General features: G+C 47.2%; 1 protein-coding gene across 6 annotated transcripts in view; it reads left to right on the top strand.

The window, feature by feature from the left end:
- The first annotated feature begins 7,877 nt into the window (after window positions 1-7,877).
- FAT1 (FAT atypical cadherin 1) overlaps window positions 7,878-16,339 on the top strand; it is a 112,142-nt gene continuing 103,680 nt past the window's right edge. For 2 of the 6 annotated variants that reach the window (XM_060278780.2, XM_060278782.2), the window contains exon 1: window positions 7,878-8,253. The gene's annotated coding sequence lies outside the window, so the exon portion shown is untranslated. Of the gene's footprint in view, window positions 8,254-8,713; window positions 8,853-10,715; window positions 10,846-12,769; window positions 12,905-16,339 lie in introns of those variants that run through there. The other 4 variants (XM_035111841.3, XM_035111837.3, XM_035111836.3 and 1 more) reach the window with 4 other exon arrangements.

Here is a 16,339-nt window from a genome sequence, read left to right on the forward strand (position 1 = left end):
AGTGTGTCTTGGTTTTGGAACACTTTGGTTTTGGAATGGACTTCCGGAAAAGATTAAGTTTGAGAACCAAGTTACCGCTGTACAAGGAAGCAATCCTCCTTTAATACTGAAATTCAGTAATACTGAACAAATAATACTTCCTTGGCATAAAGAAGAAGAAGCAAACCTATTAGGCAAGTTACACATTACCTCTCTAGAGCGCCCCCTTTCAGACTTGTGGTTGCCTGCGCCTTTATCACTAGTCGTCCTAGCATGGCAACTGTGCTATCAGTGAAATGTCTGAGATAGCTCTCCCTAGATTTAACTGTCTAGGGGTTGCTGCCATGGTATTTGCTGCAAAAGACCCTTGCCTTCTGTCTTTGCTTTCCCCATAAATCACTTTCCTAGTTTATCTGACAGGGTGCTAGTTTGTTATCATTCAAGATGCAGTGAAAGGTTGTCCAGGCATTTGCTCGCGATAGTCTTTTTCGCCTACAAAGCAGTCTAAAAGCCCATTAAAGAGATAAATAAAATAAAATAGGCTCGCAATGAGAAATATGTGTATAAAAATGGGTTGTGGGAGGTTGAAGGCATCTGGGTGGAAACATTTTCCCTCAGCGTTTGCAAGAGGAAAGTTTGTTGGTTGGAAATTTCCCTCCTCTGCTCTCAATGTTAGCACCAGGGAGCCTTGAAACTTTTTCTCACAAAGGCAAATTTCCCCCAAAGTGGAGCAGTGAGAAGATCTGGATTTTATTCGGAACATAAGAGTCAAAGAGCTCACTTCTACGGCACAGGCCAGGCCTGTGTCCAGACCATGAATCTAATAATAATAATGAATCAACACAGATAGTTACACCCATTACTACCCCTCACCTACCCCTTTTGGAAGGATGTTCGGCTTCCAAATAATGTTCGAAAACCAAAACACTCACTTCCGGTTTTCAATTGTTCGGGAGCCAAAACGAATGAGCTCTGGGGCATTCAAGAACCAAGGTACAACTGTATTTTCTAATGAGCTGCAGAGCAGGATGTAAAATCAGTCCAATAAAGTTGCCTCCCTCCTCTCAAAATATAGTGATTTCTATATAAACCCTTGTGCAATTAATCAGTTTGTCACTCATAGAGGGGCAGGGCGGGGCTCCCCCCCCCCATCTGCTGGACAGCATGTTTGCATTGACATTCGTTCTTAATGACCCAGTACTCAGCTCTCTTTGTTTCTTGCTAATGACCCATAGTCTCCTAGGTGACTTCCTGAGTACAGAAAACAGGGTTGGCCTGTGTTTTTGACACTGCTGGATTCAACACCCGGCACCTTCCGTTAATAGTCCAAGCATTGATTTATTCCTAACACTTACTAAATCTAAGAACTTAGGGGGATCTGGCCCCCCATAAACTCATAACACAATTAGGGGGACCTAGCCTCCCCACCCCCAAAAAACTCATAACAGTACATCAGACACCCCCAAATTCGGCACTCCAGATGTTTTAGGACTACAACTCCCATCATCACTAGCTAACAGGACCAGTGGTCAGGGATGATGGGAATCGTAGTCCCAAAACATCTGGAGGGCCGGGTTTGGGGATGCTTGCCGTACATACTATGCTTGCATTTTACTACAAGCAGTGTTGACTGTCTATGAACATTTCAGAGCATCATAGTATCTCAACCAATGACTAGAAGAAATAATCATTTCAATAATCTAAAAGCTCTGGCACCTAGATGAAATAATTAAGTCTCCAAACAAATGACTAGGAAGAACTCAGAGACTGGTATCTTAAAAGATGACATGTTTTGCACAATGCTTTGTCCTTTCGGGCTTGATGTGACCTTTATGACAAAGCTGTTATTTCCCTCCTTCACATCTAAGTTCTGCATAATTGTATATATACAGGAAATGTCCCAAAATGGCACCCGGATTGAAACCTTGTTTGGGAAAAGAAAACAGATACCGTATATCCCAGAGTAAACCTAGGTTTTTGTTTCAAGAAAGGTTTGGCTGTGTTAAAAAGGTAAAGGTAAAGGGACCCCTGACCATTAGGTCCAGTCGTGACCGACTCTGGGGTTGCGCGCTCATCTCGCATTATTGGCCGAGGGAGCCGGTGTACAGCTTCCAGGTCATGTGGCCAGCATGACAAAGCCGCTTCTGGCAAACCAGAGCAGCACATGGAAACGCTGTTTACCTTCCCGCTGTAGCGGTTCCTATTTATCTACTTGCATTTTGACGTGCTTTCAAACTGCTAGGTTGGCAGGAGCTGGGACCAAGCAATGGGAGCTCACCCCGTCACAGGGATTCGAACCACCAACCTTCTGATCAGCAAGCCCTAGGCTCAGTGGTTTAACCACAGCGCCACCTGGGTCCCTTGGCTGTATTAGTTTGTTGCAATGAAAACCACAACAGAATCTCAAAGCACCTTAAAGACTAACAAACATGGCATAAGCTTTTGTGGAGGAGAGTCTACTGCATGGATGCTTAGCATCCAGAAATTTATTAAAAAGCAAAATTTGCTTTTAGATCTGGAAATGTTTCTGCCTGCGTATTTTGGGTGTCCAATACTAAATGCATTCTGAAGGTAGTTTTAATTAGTGCTGTGAGCTGTGGCAAAAGGGCTTGATCCCATCAGCGAAGATCTTTGTTTTCTATTTAGATCTGGCCCAGAGTTTGTAAAACATTCAATATCCTCAGTAACAAATGATTTTGTGTGTAAAGAGCCACATCTCTTCTATCCCCATGAGAAGACATCAAAGTGCATTCCAACTGCAGCACTACTTTCAGGTAAGTGTAATGGTGGAATTAGGTTATTTGTATTATGGATGCAGGAAGGTTTTGGCTTCTGTTTAGTCTTCCTTGCCTCTGTCCCCCTTACATTTTGCAGCCCCACTGAAATAGCACAATTTTGTATGTCATCTTAGCCCACTTAAATGGCTATTTGGATGCCCAAGGGAGAAAGGCAGATCAAAGTTGTTTAATTCAGCCTTCTCCAAACTTGTGTCTTCTATATATTTTTGGTCCACAACTCCCAGAATCTTTTACCATAACTGGGGATTGTGGGAGTTGAAGTCCAAAATATCTGGGGAGGCACAAGGATGGGGGAACGTTGGTTTAAAGTGTGAAGTGTGATAGTTTCAGAAGCAACTGGACTGCTGGATAGCTCAGTTGGTTAGAGCATGGTGAAGATAACACCAAGGTCGCATGTTCGATTCTCCTAAGGGACAATTGCATATTCCTGCATTGCTGGGGTACAGGCATATCCAACTCTCAAGAAACTGTGATCTACTCCCAGTATTTAAAAACTGGCAGTGATCTACCCATTGTCATTGGAGGGGGGAGGAGCATGCGTGGGGTGGGTGGATTGCCCAGTTTTATTGAGCTTTTTTAAGGAGGGAAGTGCCCAGAGTTGTTGAGCTTTTCGGGGGGGGGGATTGCAGAGTTTTTTGCTTTCCCCCCTGTAACTTTTTGTACATGATAAGGATCCCGCGATATACCAGGATCAGCCAGGGATCTACCAGTAGATCACGATCTACTGGTTGGATGTCCCTGGACTAGATGATCCCCAGGGTCCCTTCCACCTGTATGATTTTATGGTACTTTTAAAAATAAAAAACCCCATTTCTTTCAGTACCGATTTTTATGGGGAAGGGAAGAAATGTGAGTGTTCGAGGGGGGGGGAGAGAACCTTAAAGCATCATCCAAAATTGTATGTGTAAGAGGATTCAGAGAAAGGTGATAAAATAAAACTCAGTGGCAAAAAATGGGCAGTGGCATGTTTGCTGATTTCCTTTCCTATGTCTCCCTTGATGCTCCCATCCCCCAGCAAAAATGGCTTAACATCACATCTGTTCACAATAAATGAATCAGATGCATTCTGCCCACATAATGGGCGAAAATGCTTAGGTCCTACTGCGATCATTCACACACACCTTGCCCCCACTAGCTTCACCGCTGCCTAAATCCATCATCTAAGGTCACATTACTGTCACTTCTGTCATTTTTCATTGCGGCACTTCAATAATGAATCTGATGCAGCAATGGAAAAGGAGACACAGAGGGGCATACTATTCTGCCAGATCATTTTCTCTCGGACTCTCCAAATCCATCATCTCAGATCCACCACATCCCACACTTGTCAACTCTTGTTGATATAAGAATGTCGTAACTGGGGACACCTTGCCATCTGAAGTGAGGGCGATTCTCCCAGATCCCAAAAAGATGCTCTCAAAAGCACTATATATCTGTCTTCTGTCATTGTATGACAAAAAAAAATTATCAGTTCAAAATATTTTGGTGCCAAAGCAAGCACCTATATAAGCCTATCTTCTTATATTCAAGCTCAGGTCTAACTTGGGAGTCAAGTTGAGCATGAACTAAACAGTAGGTCAAATCACTGATATTCTGAACCAGAAAACTGGTAAAATTGGTTTGGTTGGTGATGCGCTACTAATAACAGTAGAGCTGGCTGTTAACTGCTATGATTTCTGTACCTAGAAACAAAATTGACCACCTCATCAGGGCCAGTCCTACCATTGGACTGTTTGAGGCAGCTGCTTCAGGTGGCAGGTGTGAGGGGTGCCAGAATCCCTCCCACCTTTCCCTCACCACTAAGCTAGTCTGTTCTGTACCTCCTAAGCTAGCTCGCTGCTCTAAGATAATGGATGTTGTGTTGCAGTGTTGAAGAAAGATGCAGATGTCATTCTGGACGGATTCTGTACGCAGAATGTGAGAGGGGAGGCACCACATTGTCACACTTCCCAGGCAGTAAAAATGGCTTGGACTCACCCAGCATCTCAGAAACAACATTCTGCTTATTCAAAAATGTAAGCAATGTATTTGGTGCTTTTAAAATGTGCTCATACCTGTTGTAATGATGGCCTACTTTTCTGAAGCACATTCAAAGCTGCTGACAGAATTTAAATAATTACAGTTGCATAAAACCACCATAGCACATATGAAATAAGAATATAAATATCAAATGTCTACTAAATTTTGTTCTTGCAGTGTCTTCTGAATGCTGGGAGACCAGCTCTCTAGAAGGCCTCTTTAGGGGGCTGTAACTGAAAAGGCCCTCCTAACTCCCATTCCCTTTAATGTTATTTGCTTGTTTGTTTGTTTATAACATTTAGACCCTACCTTTCCTTTAAGGAGCTCAATGTGGTACATAAGGGTCTCCTCCTCCTCCCCATTTCATTCTCACAACTACCCTGTTAGGCTGAGAGATGGCAAAGGGCTCAAGATCACTCAAAGAGCTTCATGAGTGGTGATTTGAACCCTGATGTCTCAGATTCTAGTCCACCACTCCAACCTGAAGGTTTCAAAGGCCAGGTAGACTAATATAGACTGTGGTGGTGCTTAAAGCTAGTCTTGGTGCCCAGGTTCTGGATCCTGTCTCTTGATTTTGATTTGCTTGCTCACAACACCCAAATGCTATAGGAACATGCTATAGGAACATCATGTCCTAATATATACCATATTCACCTGATACCAACACATTACATAAATCACAGTTTGGGTGCATGTTGGGTGTCACAGCAAATATAAAATATATCTAGAGAATAGACCGCACTGGAGGTGATTGCTGTTGTCTCTCTGGCCCTTGCAAATGCAATCATGTTTCACATGATAACCATAAATCTAGAGCATTGTTTCCCCAACACATGATAGTGGAAGCAAGAAATTTCACACCTCAAGTCCCAAAAAAAGGGTTTTTTTGTGTATAGGTAGGTATTACAGGAATATGTTTCCGTATGAATCACTGATCTGGGCATGCTTCCTGACTAGACAAACCCAGAACACTGTCTCATTCAGCAACACAACAAGATGGTCTCTATGAAGGCAAGCAACTCTGCTGTGTCTTCATCAGGAGTCATTAAACAATTTGAGTGAGTGCTGAGAAATAGCCTCTCCCATAGGCTAACAGAATGTAACAAAGGTCAGACCAGTTAATCTTGCAGAGATGTAGCGGGCAGAATCCATTCATTACTGCACAGTATCTGCAGTTTGGGAATTGCTGATCTGGAGTATCCTTGGCATTGCAGCCCAGGATTCCTAGACAACGGCACAGTGCTTGCTGGATCCTGAAGTTTTCCTCATATCAACTGTATTAGCAAGAAATGAGACATGCACTATACATCTGCTGGGCGCCAAGGTAAAGGTAAAGGGACCCCTGACCATTAGGTCCAATCGTTACCGACTCTGGGGTTGCGCGCTCATCTCACATTATTGGCCGAGGGAGCTGGTGTACAGCTTCTAGGTCATGTGGCCAGCATGACAAAGCCGCTTCTGGCGAACCAGAGCAGCGCATGGAAACACCGTTTACCTTCCCACTGTAGCGGTACCTATTTATCTACTTGCACTTTGACGTGCTTTCAAACTGCTAGGTGGGCAGGAGATGGGACCGAGCAATGGGAGCTCACCCCATCGCGGGGATTCGAACTGGTGACCTTCTGATCGGCAAGCCCTAGGTTCTGTGGTTTAACCCACTGCACCCCCCATGTCCCAAAGAATCCCCCAAAAGGATGCATCACAGTACTTTTGCTTGGGTGGGAGAATGCTGGATTAAGCCCAGAAATAGAAATATGTTTTAAACTGGAGTATAAAACAGCAGGATGGCTTTTGGATGCAACAACATTGTGTAAATGCTATGGGCAATGAAAAAAAACACACCATTTTTATGCACAAGGAGCATCTAACACATGTCCGAAAGCAGCCCAGAAGGTACAGTGTGTTGTGTGGCTCTGCTCTGCTCTAACACCTCTAAGAAGCAACAGGTTGCTGTTTGTATTAGTATTCAAATGAACCATGCTTGGGATTTGTGTTTGGAAGAGAGGGGTGTGTGAGAGTCACTCAGATATCCCTATTTTTTCTTCCTTGTTGAGTTCCCCAGGGAATAAGGAGGGACCTGGCAGCCAGCACCACTCTCTGGAGTGGTTGTAAGTAAGAAGGCAGGCAGACTGAAGGCAGGCTCAGGTCCTAGAATCATAGAATTGTAGTGCTGGAAGGGATCCTGGGGGGTCATCTAGTCCAACCCCCTGGGGGCAGGACCCCCATTCGTCCTAACGGAACAGCCTCCACCGTAAATGTGAGAATATGAACAATACGGTAATATGGGGCGGGGCGGGGCGAGGCGGGATGTATGCCACGTCGAGCTCCTTGGACAAAAGGTGGCTGGAAACCTAATGATAACCGTAAACTGTTGGAGGGCCATCTGTCAGGGATTATTTAGTTGCGATTCCTGCATAGGGCAGGACTATATGATCCGATGTGAAATATACTGTACTCGGAGTCGAGTGTATCCAAGCTCAGTACATAACACGATGATTCTACCAAACAAACAAACCAGCACTTCCTCCAAAACCTGCACAGTAAGGCTGTGACAGTGTCACTCCGCCTCTTGGAAAGAGCCCCCACCCCGCCTTCGTCCAGGATTTTTCACCTGGAGAGCAGCGATCGCGAGAGCCTCGGCTTTGGCTGCGTCTCTAATCGTTGTCGCGGATTGAAACGACTCCACGGCGCGGAGGAAGTTTGGGAAAGTTGCGCAGGGGGGGGGGGCTGATCGCCAGGGTGGCTAGGCTTGCCTTGCGGAGCTAAATTCAGAGTAGCCCTCAGCACCAGGCGGAGCGGCAGAGGATCTCCCTTCTCCAGAGCGCAATACAGTCGACGGGGCGGGAAGGAAAACGCGGTTTGCAGGCGCGCCCTCCTCTCGCGGAGCGGAGGCGAAGAAGGCGACTGAGAGGCGGGGAGCACCGTCCACCTTCTCCGGCTCAGGCGGCTGAGCAAGGAGTGTTCGGCTGCTGCCGTCACCGCCGCCGTCTGGCGGGAGAATCCCCCAGTCCAGCGGTTGGGAGCGGGAGTGGGCGGCGCTCCAGCGAAGGGGGAGGGCAGAAGAGGAGGAGGCGGCGGCGAGGAGAGGGAGTGTGAGTCAGTGAGCCGCTGCAGCCTGCGCTCTTCCCGGCGCTGCAACTCAAGATTACCTATATGCATACTCCTTGCCTGGACATGCCTTGACAAACTTGGATTTTTTCTTCTCTCGCTTTCCTCTGACTCCCTCCCCACAACACACCAAGTTTTTAAACACCGGATGGGTTCAATCCGGCATGCAGCCACCTGGGATATGGAGGCAGGCGCCAGATCCCCCGGGCGCTGCTGGAATACGCTGCTGCTGGGCAAAGTTGGCTTTTGATTTTGATGCATGCCTCGCTTGGGGACCCGAGTCCGCCGGAATGGACTGAAAGCAAAGCTTGAGGGACGAGACACGCGTTGCACCCAGCTGGCCTGGTTGGTGAGTTGACGGTTCTTCCCTCCCTTCGCTTCTTTTCCGTTGAGTGGCAAAGAGTGTTGGGCTACTTAATGCATTCAGAGGCTACTGCGCCCCACCCCCGCAACTATAGTTTCGTGGTTGCAATTGATCTGGCCGCCCTGTCTCAATATTGCACGGATCAATAAACGCCCCCGCACTCTTCTCTTTTCCCCCTTCCCCGCACTCTGTCTTTCTAGGGCGAGAGAGACGCGGCTAGCTCGTGAAAAGCCCGCGCCCTCCCGAACGCGATTGTTGCAAAAAAAAAAAAAGTGCTACCGGGGTTTTGCATTCCCCCCCTCCTTGTAGAGCGCAACTTGTTTTAGAAATGGTGCCTTTGGGAAGGAGAAGCAGGGAACCCGCTCGTTTGTATTGTGGCGCAGCGCCCTCTAGCCGCCGGTTAGGGACACAACAGCTCCGTTCCTAGCCTGGGTCCCGTCACAAGCTCAGCCAAGTTCAGCATTGTCCGGAGGAGACACGAGGGAACACGAGGAGGGCTCTCCAAATGCATTGTCCTCTCGCTACTTTGGGTGTGTGTGCCCCCCCCTTCCTCCGCCCTCGTACTGCTGGTTTCTCCGCGTAAGGTGAGCCTCGAGGGCGACCCGTCGTTTCTCGTTTCACTCCACATGCGGGGGGGGGGGGATTAGATTTATACGTGGATCGTTTTTATAGCGCCTTGATCGTCGGCCACATATTTAGCACTTGCCTCGAGGGGACAATTTTTAATGCAACCGGGAAGGGGGTGGGGGTGGGGAATCAAGAAAAATGGAGAGACTAGTGCGAAGTGAAGGTTGGGTTTGGGTGATCGGCCTTATCTCTTGTTCTCCCCCTCCCCACTTTTTTGCTGCCTTTCCGTGGCAAAAAAAGGGTCATTTCCTTCCAAGCAATTAGGTTTCTCGGGGGCGGAAGAGGAGCGTGGCGGAGAGCTGGGGGGTTGGGGTGGCGGTGGCAAGTGTCTGATCACTATGACCCTAGGCCGAGGTCCCTAGCCCGCCCATAAAATATTTGAGGGGGGCACCCCCCAAATGTTGTTGGGCATAGGCATTCAAATAGTGTAGGTGTGTGCCATCATGCGATCGATTATGTGAGGAGGGGCTTACCAGTTCCTCCAATATTTTATTCAAGTTGGCGCCGGGAAGTGCCAACCCAACTTAAATATTTGGGGGGGGGCAGGTAAGCCCCGCCCCACACAATCGATCACGCACGCCATTTGACTGGTAATACCCATCAACTTTGGGGGAACTGCCCCCCTCAAATATTTTAGGGGGCGAAGAAAGGACCCCAAATCCATAGGAGTTGGTTCCTTCTTTCAGGTTTTGCCCCTCGTCTCACCCACTCCTCCTTTTCCTGTTCTGACTCGGTTCGGAACAAGCTTCGATGGAGGAAGAAGTTTAGGAGCGCTGTATTGCTCTTCCTATCCACACTTGGACAAACCCGTTTCCCCGAGAGGTTCATTCCGAAAGCGTCGGAATGAGCGGCGTGGCGGTTTCACGTGTCATCATGCACTGCGACCCTAACACGCCACTTTAGAAACCTGACCGCTCTTATCTTTTATTGGACCCGTTCGGTTCTCAGCGCTTCAGGGAAACCGGCCTAAGCCGTGTCTACTCGGGAGTAAGCCTATTGAGTCCAGTGGGATTTACCTTCTAGTAAACAGCGCCTTGATCGGCACCGATGCGCCATAGAAGAGAACAGGGACTAAGCTTGTACTTCAGAAACCGTTTACCTGGTAGAAAGCTTCACTGCATTCAGTACCGGTAGGATTCGATTCTGCGTAGGAATGATTAGGACTGTGCTGTAAATCACCTTAATCCCATTTGCTTCTACTTTGCAACTAGGTGATGGATGGTTTTCCAGTTTGGTTAGGTGAGGGGCTGGGCCCTGGCAGGAAAAAAAGCAAGATCATTTTCTCCAGAGTAAGCGATTCACAAAGTGGGCTCGCTAGATTTGTCAAATGAGGGAATATTATACACATTTACCTGGGAGGAAGCCGCATTGAACACAGTAGAGTTTGCCTCTAAGTAGACCTGCAGGGAGGGCTGGGTTAGCTAGAGACTATTCCGGAGCGATTGGGGAATGGGAGGCCTGCGATTGCTCCGTTTGATAGCAGTTCGCCAACTCCTGTTGGTAGACGGCGGCAGTGCGCTCCTTCTCCACCTCCTATAGAAATTTACTGTACCGACAGATATTGGTCGGTTCCGGGTATATTCCCACTTCCAGAGAGTGCAGGTTGCCGATTATCACATGCATGTATAAAATCCTTTCAACAGAGCGAGCGATCTGCTGCTTGGTGGATTTTTATTTATTTATTTAATCCTCCTCGCCTTTACAGAGTGCTTTTGAGACGTGCCATGAAATGTTAACGTTGCCTTGCTAGTATTGGCGTACTTTTTTAAAAATATTGAAACTCTGAAATAGAATCCGAAGCCCTCCCATTTTCCCTGAGTTCTCCCCTCCTCCAGGGGAGGGGGGGCAGCTGTCTCTGTTCCTATTGGAGAGCCCCATCTGGAGTCCGGTCTCTCCGAAACAAGGCAGCCATGCATCTGGGTCTCTCATTGGAAATCCCTACTCCTACGAGTAAGTAGCTAAAATCTCGAAACTGCCCTCCCTTTTTTTTGTGAGATTCAAAGTGGAATTACCGTAGGAGCGGGTGGAGAAAATGAATGGAAGTTCTTATTAGCGCTGCAGCCCAAATTCTACCCGCCCGTGCCAGCTAGCAAACAAACCCATCTTGTGCTCCGTTTAGTTTTCACAGGAGTTAACAGTACGGTGTGGCTCTGGAAGTGAAGTCAGTTGAAGTTGCTTTTCCGATCAGGGACTGGCTGTCGTTTGCGCTGCGTCATAAACTGCTGCAATCCTAAATGCTTAGGGGAGTGGAACTTGCTCATGAGTAAACCTGTTAAATAGTGTGCATGCGTCTGAGCGGATCCCGTTGAATTAGTGGAACTTGGTTGCAGTCGTATACAAATTTGCCTGGGAAGAAATCCCATTGAACCAAGTGGGAGGTACTTGCCTGGGCATGTATATAGGTGATATCATAGGATTGGGTGGCTAACTGATCATCGTTATTCTATAAACAATAACTACTTTGGCCACCCAAGTTTTTTAAAACTTTGTTTGCAGATGTCCATACTGCTCTCTGGAGAATTTTTTTTCCCTTTCCCCCCTTAAAGTTAGAAAGAACTCCTTTAATTCAAGATACGTAAGTGCATTCAAAGCTGTCCGGGCCTCCCAAGATGGTATTTTTGTCCTTCCCGTCTTCAGTTTCTGGCTGGGTAATAAGGGGGATGCTGGGGATTGCGCTGCAGGGCGTAGCATGGGGCGCGCTTTGCAAGGCTGGAATTTTGCAGAATGTGGGGTTAGCTTAGCCCAGCTGTGCACGGAAGTGCTGGCGATTATTTATTACGCTCTCCAAAGCGGAGTCGCTGGGAGGTTTGGGCGGTGGAGTGTTAAAAGCCCTGGAGGAGGGTAAGATTTGGTTTGCGGAGGCTTCCTTTTTAGGGCTTGCGGCACAATGAGGCGAACTCTCGTGTAATTATAGGCTTGGGAACGCGATGAGACGTATTCAAGAGCAGATTGCAATAATTCTCTGCGGAAACCCGGGGCGGGTGGAAACAACAAACTTTGAGAACGGAGTGTTGCTTTTTCTTTTAATTAAAAAGAAAGAAAGCATAAAAGATCCCTTGTTGTCGCTTTCTTGATTTATGACATCATCGACCTCATGAATTAAAAGCAGATCTTTGAGCCACCGAGGAAAGGATTAACTAGAGAGTGTTAATTAATAGGACCGAGAGACCAAACGTCCTTACTCACGAGTAAGCCCCACTGAGGTTTTTGTTTTGGGGGGGGGTGGATGTGTTGCTTTGAAAGCTCGATCCTGTGGACGTTCAATGAGTCTTACTCCGATGTAAACGGGTGTCTCCCAGTCCATGCTTGAAAGCGATTCCCTTTGAATTGCACCGGGACCTGCTTCGGAGCCAACGTGGCTGTTCCTCGGTGCGACTACGTTCCAAGTGAGATTTACTTCCCGAGGAAGCCTTCCCCGCTCCCTCCTTTCTGCGTTTGCTCTCGGCTCTTTCCCCGCTTGATTTGCTCCTTTCCTTGCAAAAGGGGAGCGGGAAAGCAAGCAAGATAGTGGTGGCGTTTGATCTGCAGGGTTATAATCACCCCGGAGCCAGATGGTGGCGAGGCGCAGAGCCGCTGAAAAGTGTGGTTTTGGTTTTCATGCCAGAGAAATTAGTTCCGGAGGCGGTTTGTGGCGGCTGCTGCCCCTGCTTTTGGCGGAGGAATCCGGGGCGAGAGAGAGAGAGCCGCTCTGGAGAAAGGAGACCGGCGAGGGACTGAAGGGAAAGAAAGAAAGCAAGCAAGCGCGAACTCGCGAGGAGACGCTGCCCGGCTGCTGGCCATGCCGGACGGGGAGCTCCAGGTCCCTCGGGTGGGGAAGCGGCTTCCCCCTCGGGCGAGGCAGCGCTGAGCGGCGAGGAACAGGGCGCCCGCTCGCCCTTACCCGGGGGAGAAACTTCGTGGGAAGAAAAAAGTTGTTGGAGAGCCAGCAGGGCGCCTTCTTCCCCCGCCTGAGGCGCCGCGGAGGAGAAACTTGGGAAACAACTGGGCGCACAGGAGGAGTTTGAGGCAGGTAGCGACGGGCGGCGTAACGTTGTGAGGTGTAGGCGCTTGCTTGGTGCCCTTCTTCTTCCCCGTCCCCTTGTTGCCCCTAGAGAGCTCCCCCCCCCCAGCGGAGGTGGGATGGCTGGGGAGGGGGGTGGACTCGACGTGAGGCGACTAGCAAGCGGGGCGCGAGGGGCAGCGCGGAGCTATTGTGCTGCTGCTGCTGCCGGGAGCCGGTCAGGGCAATCCCAAACCACGCTGGGGGGGGGCTGGGGGGCTTTGGTTGGCTTGCCAAATCTGCTCTCTTTTAAACTCCCCAGGATAGGTTGCGATAGTATCTTGTTGCTGTGTTATCTTGGCTTTTGTGTAGCCCTTAATGTTGGGAGAACAGAGCACAATCCAGCAAAAACAGGAGGATTCCAGCAAAAAACATTTTTTTTTTGGGGGGGGGGACACTTAAGCCCCGCCCCACACAATCGATCGCTGGATGCTGCACCCACCGTTTGAATGGCAATGGCCATTAACTTTCCGGAGGGCCCTCGGCCCCTAGGAGTTCGCTCCTATGGATTGTAGGGTCTTTGTCTTTGATTTTGGGACAGCCCAAGTTATAGCTTCTCCAACACCAGGGAGGCGGAGCCCCCCTTCTATTTTCCTAAGTTTTTCATGGAGTTGGAAGGGACTCCTGAGGTCAAACCACCTGCAATGCAGGTGGCCCTATGGGGATTGAACCTGCGACCTTGGCATCCCAGCACCACATTCTATCTAACCAATTGAGCTAACTGTGGCTTTTGTTAAAGCAGTACTATCTTTCCCTCCGCTCATCATCCCCATAACCCATTTATTACCTGGCTGAGCTGATGAAAAATGGGAGAACATGAAGAGTAATTATCTCTTTCCTTATTAGCAGACAATGGAAGGGAGAGAATAGTTAACTATGGGCAGAGATTGTGATTTTTCTTCTTGGAACTCCCAGAATTGTCTGGAGGGGGAGAGCAAAGGTTGATTTGCTTTCCTTGCCTTAGTGGAAGGTGTACCTAAGTTCTCTCTCTGTGTTATGTTTGTAATGGCAGTGTATACTCCTTACCAAGAGTAGGGTACAGTATTGTGAATCACCCCCAGCCCTGGAAATACCTTGGGTGTAACTCCCATTGCAGTTCCACATTTAATTCCCATCAGTTTCAGCAGGAAAGCTAAGCCCAGGCTTATCAGTGCAATTCTATTCATTTATTAAAATATTTGTAGACTGCTTACCCTCCCAAAAATTCAAAGTGATATATATGCCATACAATGCCAAAACCCAAAACAGAACAGCATAAAATACAGTTCAGGCTTGCAGTGTCCAGTAAAATACAATAAATTAATAAGTTCATCTATTCAGATCATTGGTATTTACTTCTTGCAAACAATTTTTTTCCATGATTAAGGAAAGAAACCCTGTTGGATCAGTCTTGACGAGCATTCTCCAACTGTGGCCAGCCAAATTCCACTGGGACATCAGTGAGACTTCAAAAGTGCTCAACTTTGCCTGAGTGGTGGCCTTGATCTTTGTTTCCTTTTTTTGTTGGCAGTTTCTGCAGTAGCTTGACCTCATACTCTTTTTGAAGGATAAATACCAGAGTTGTTCAGAGAGGAAGAACTCACAAGTAATTATTGTAGGCTACAATCTTAAACACACTTTATACAGTGGGACTTTCTTCCAAGTAAACTTGAATAGGATTTTGCTTTTGCCTCATGTTCTGATAAAATGCAAAATAAACTGCACATTATGGTAATGCAGCCAACAAAAGGATTATGATGGTCTTCTTTCTACAGTTAAGTGTATGTGTATAATCTTGAGTTGAGCTTCAATGATCTAAACCCGCCTATGCTTTCAGGTTTAGAATTGAGCAGTTTGCAAGTGGTAGTCATAAGTGGTGGTTGGAATAAACAGTTTGACACATGCAATTTTAAAAAAGTTGAAATGGTTATTTATCATAGAGGAATGGTTTCTTTCTTCTTGTTGAGTTTTTCCATGATAACTGCACTCAGGATTTTAGTGAAATACTGCAATATCACGGGTTGTATCCAATGCTGCCTGAATCACCTTCTGCTTGTGCAGTGGGACTGCCCCATCCTCTTTTCTTCCTGTGCACCCCAACAATCTGTTGCAGAGGGTCCCCCAATCCTCTGGAGCAAACTTTGAGGGTGCTCTGGGGCCTGCAGAGAAGAGGAGGTGGAAGATTTGTTGCACAAGCAGAAGTCTGTTGCGTGCAATCCCATATATTAGGGTTAATCCTAGCACTTCCTAGAGTTGCTGTTGTTAGACACATAACATTAAGTGCAATTAAGCATGTTGGGAAGCTAGTGTGATGATAAACAGCTTCTGGCATCTCTACTGTATTCTGAATTGTTCAAGAGCAGAACTGGAACATTGATGAAGTTTCTTCCCATCTTTGTAAAAGGTTTTGGGGGGCAAATCACTTTATTTTAAAGCATTTTATAATCTGCTTAATATTTTAAAAACTCATGTAAGTTTGTAGCCTTCGGTAAAGGTAAAGTAGGTAAAAAGAAGACTTAATTTCTTCTCTAGCATATTTTTGCTTTCCAGCAATAGTAGCTCATAGCTTGAATGACCTGTCTTTGCTTTCCCAATTAGATTCATAGCTGTAGTGTTTCACCTCTAGGGGACCAGCAAGAGTTAAGTGGTGGCAGGAGTGGGATATAGGCGAGGGAGGTACTGAGTCAATAGACCGTGAAACGTCTGGGGGCCTTTACCAGGTAACCTCGCCACAAAAGTGGTGGTAGCTGTAGGATATTGTGTGAGAATCTCTATTAAGCTTAACAACTCTAGAGAAATTTCCTCTCAATTTCTGTTCCACTGGCTAGGCTCTTCAAGATTCCTGTCACAAAGTTCAGCTAGGGGTTTTCTCTCTCACCCTTTAGCTAACTTTCACTGACTCTGAATCTAACCCACAACCAGAACAGCTTTTGAGTTCTCTTCTCTTGTTGTTACAGCTTCTTCTCAGTACCTCAGATCCACACACTCACACCCCCAGGTTAGATAATTAATCCTCAGATTTATCCTCCCCTCCAGGTGTAATGTTGTCTCTGATGGTACTAGCTTACTTAATTGCTTTGCCAATCCTTTTATGGTGCGCCAAATCGATCCTGACACTGTCAACATTTTTGTGGCGTGGTAAACCGTATCCCGACGCTGCCGCTACTTTTGTGGCGAGGTTACCCGGTAAACGCCCCCAGACGTTTCCCGGTCTATTGACCCAGTACCTCCCTCGCCTATATTCTTCCTTGCTGCCACCAACCAGTAAATCTGCGTACTGGTACACATATATTGGATTCCAGTCAGGTGAAAGGTAAACCAAACAATTAAGTTTATTTAGATGATGATCTTACAAGCATATAAATTCTTCACGGTTTCTCAGGTACTGTTGCGTAAACTTAACCTTTAGTACTACCGGTATTCCCC

This window comes from Zootoca vivipara, chromosome Z1, assembly GCF_965207765.1.
Source record: "Zootoca vivipara chromosome Z1, rZooViv2.hap1.1, whole genome shotgun sequence".
NCBI lineage: Eukaryota > Metazoa > Chordata > Lepidosauria > Squamata > Lacertidae > Zootoca > Zootoca vivipara.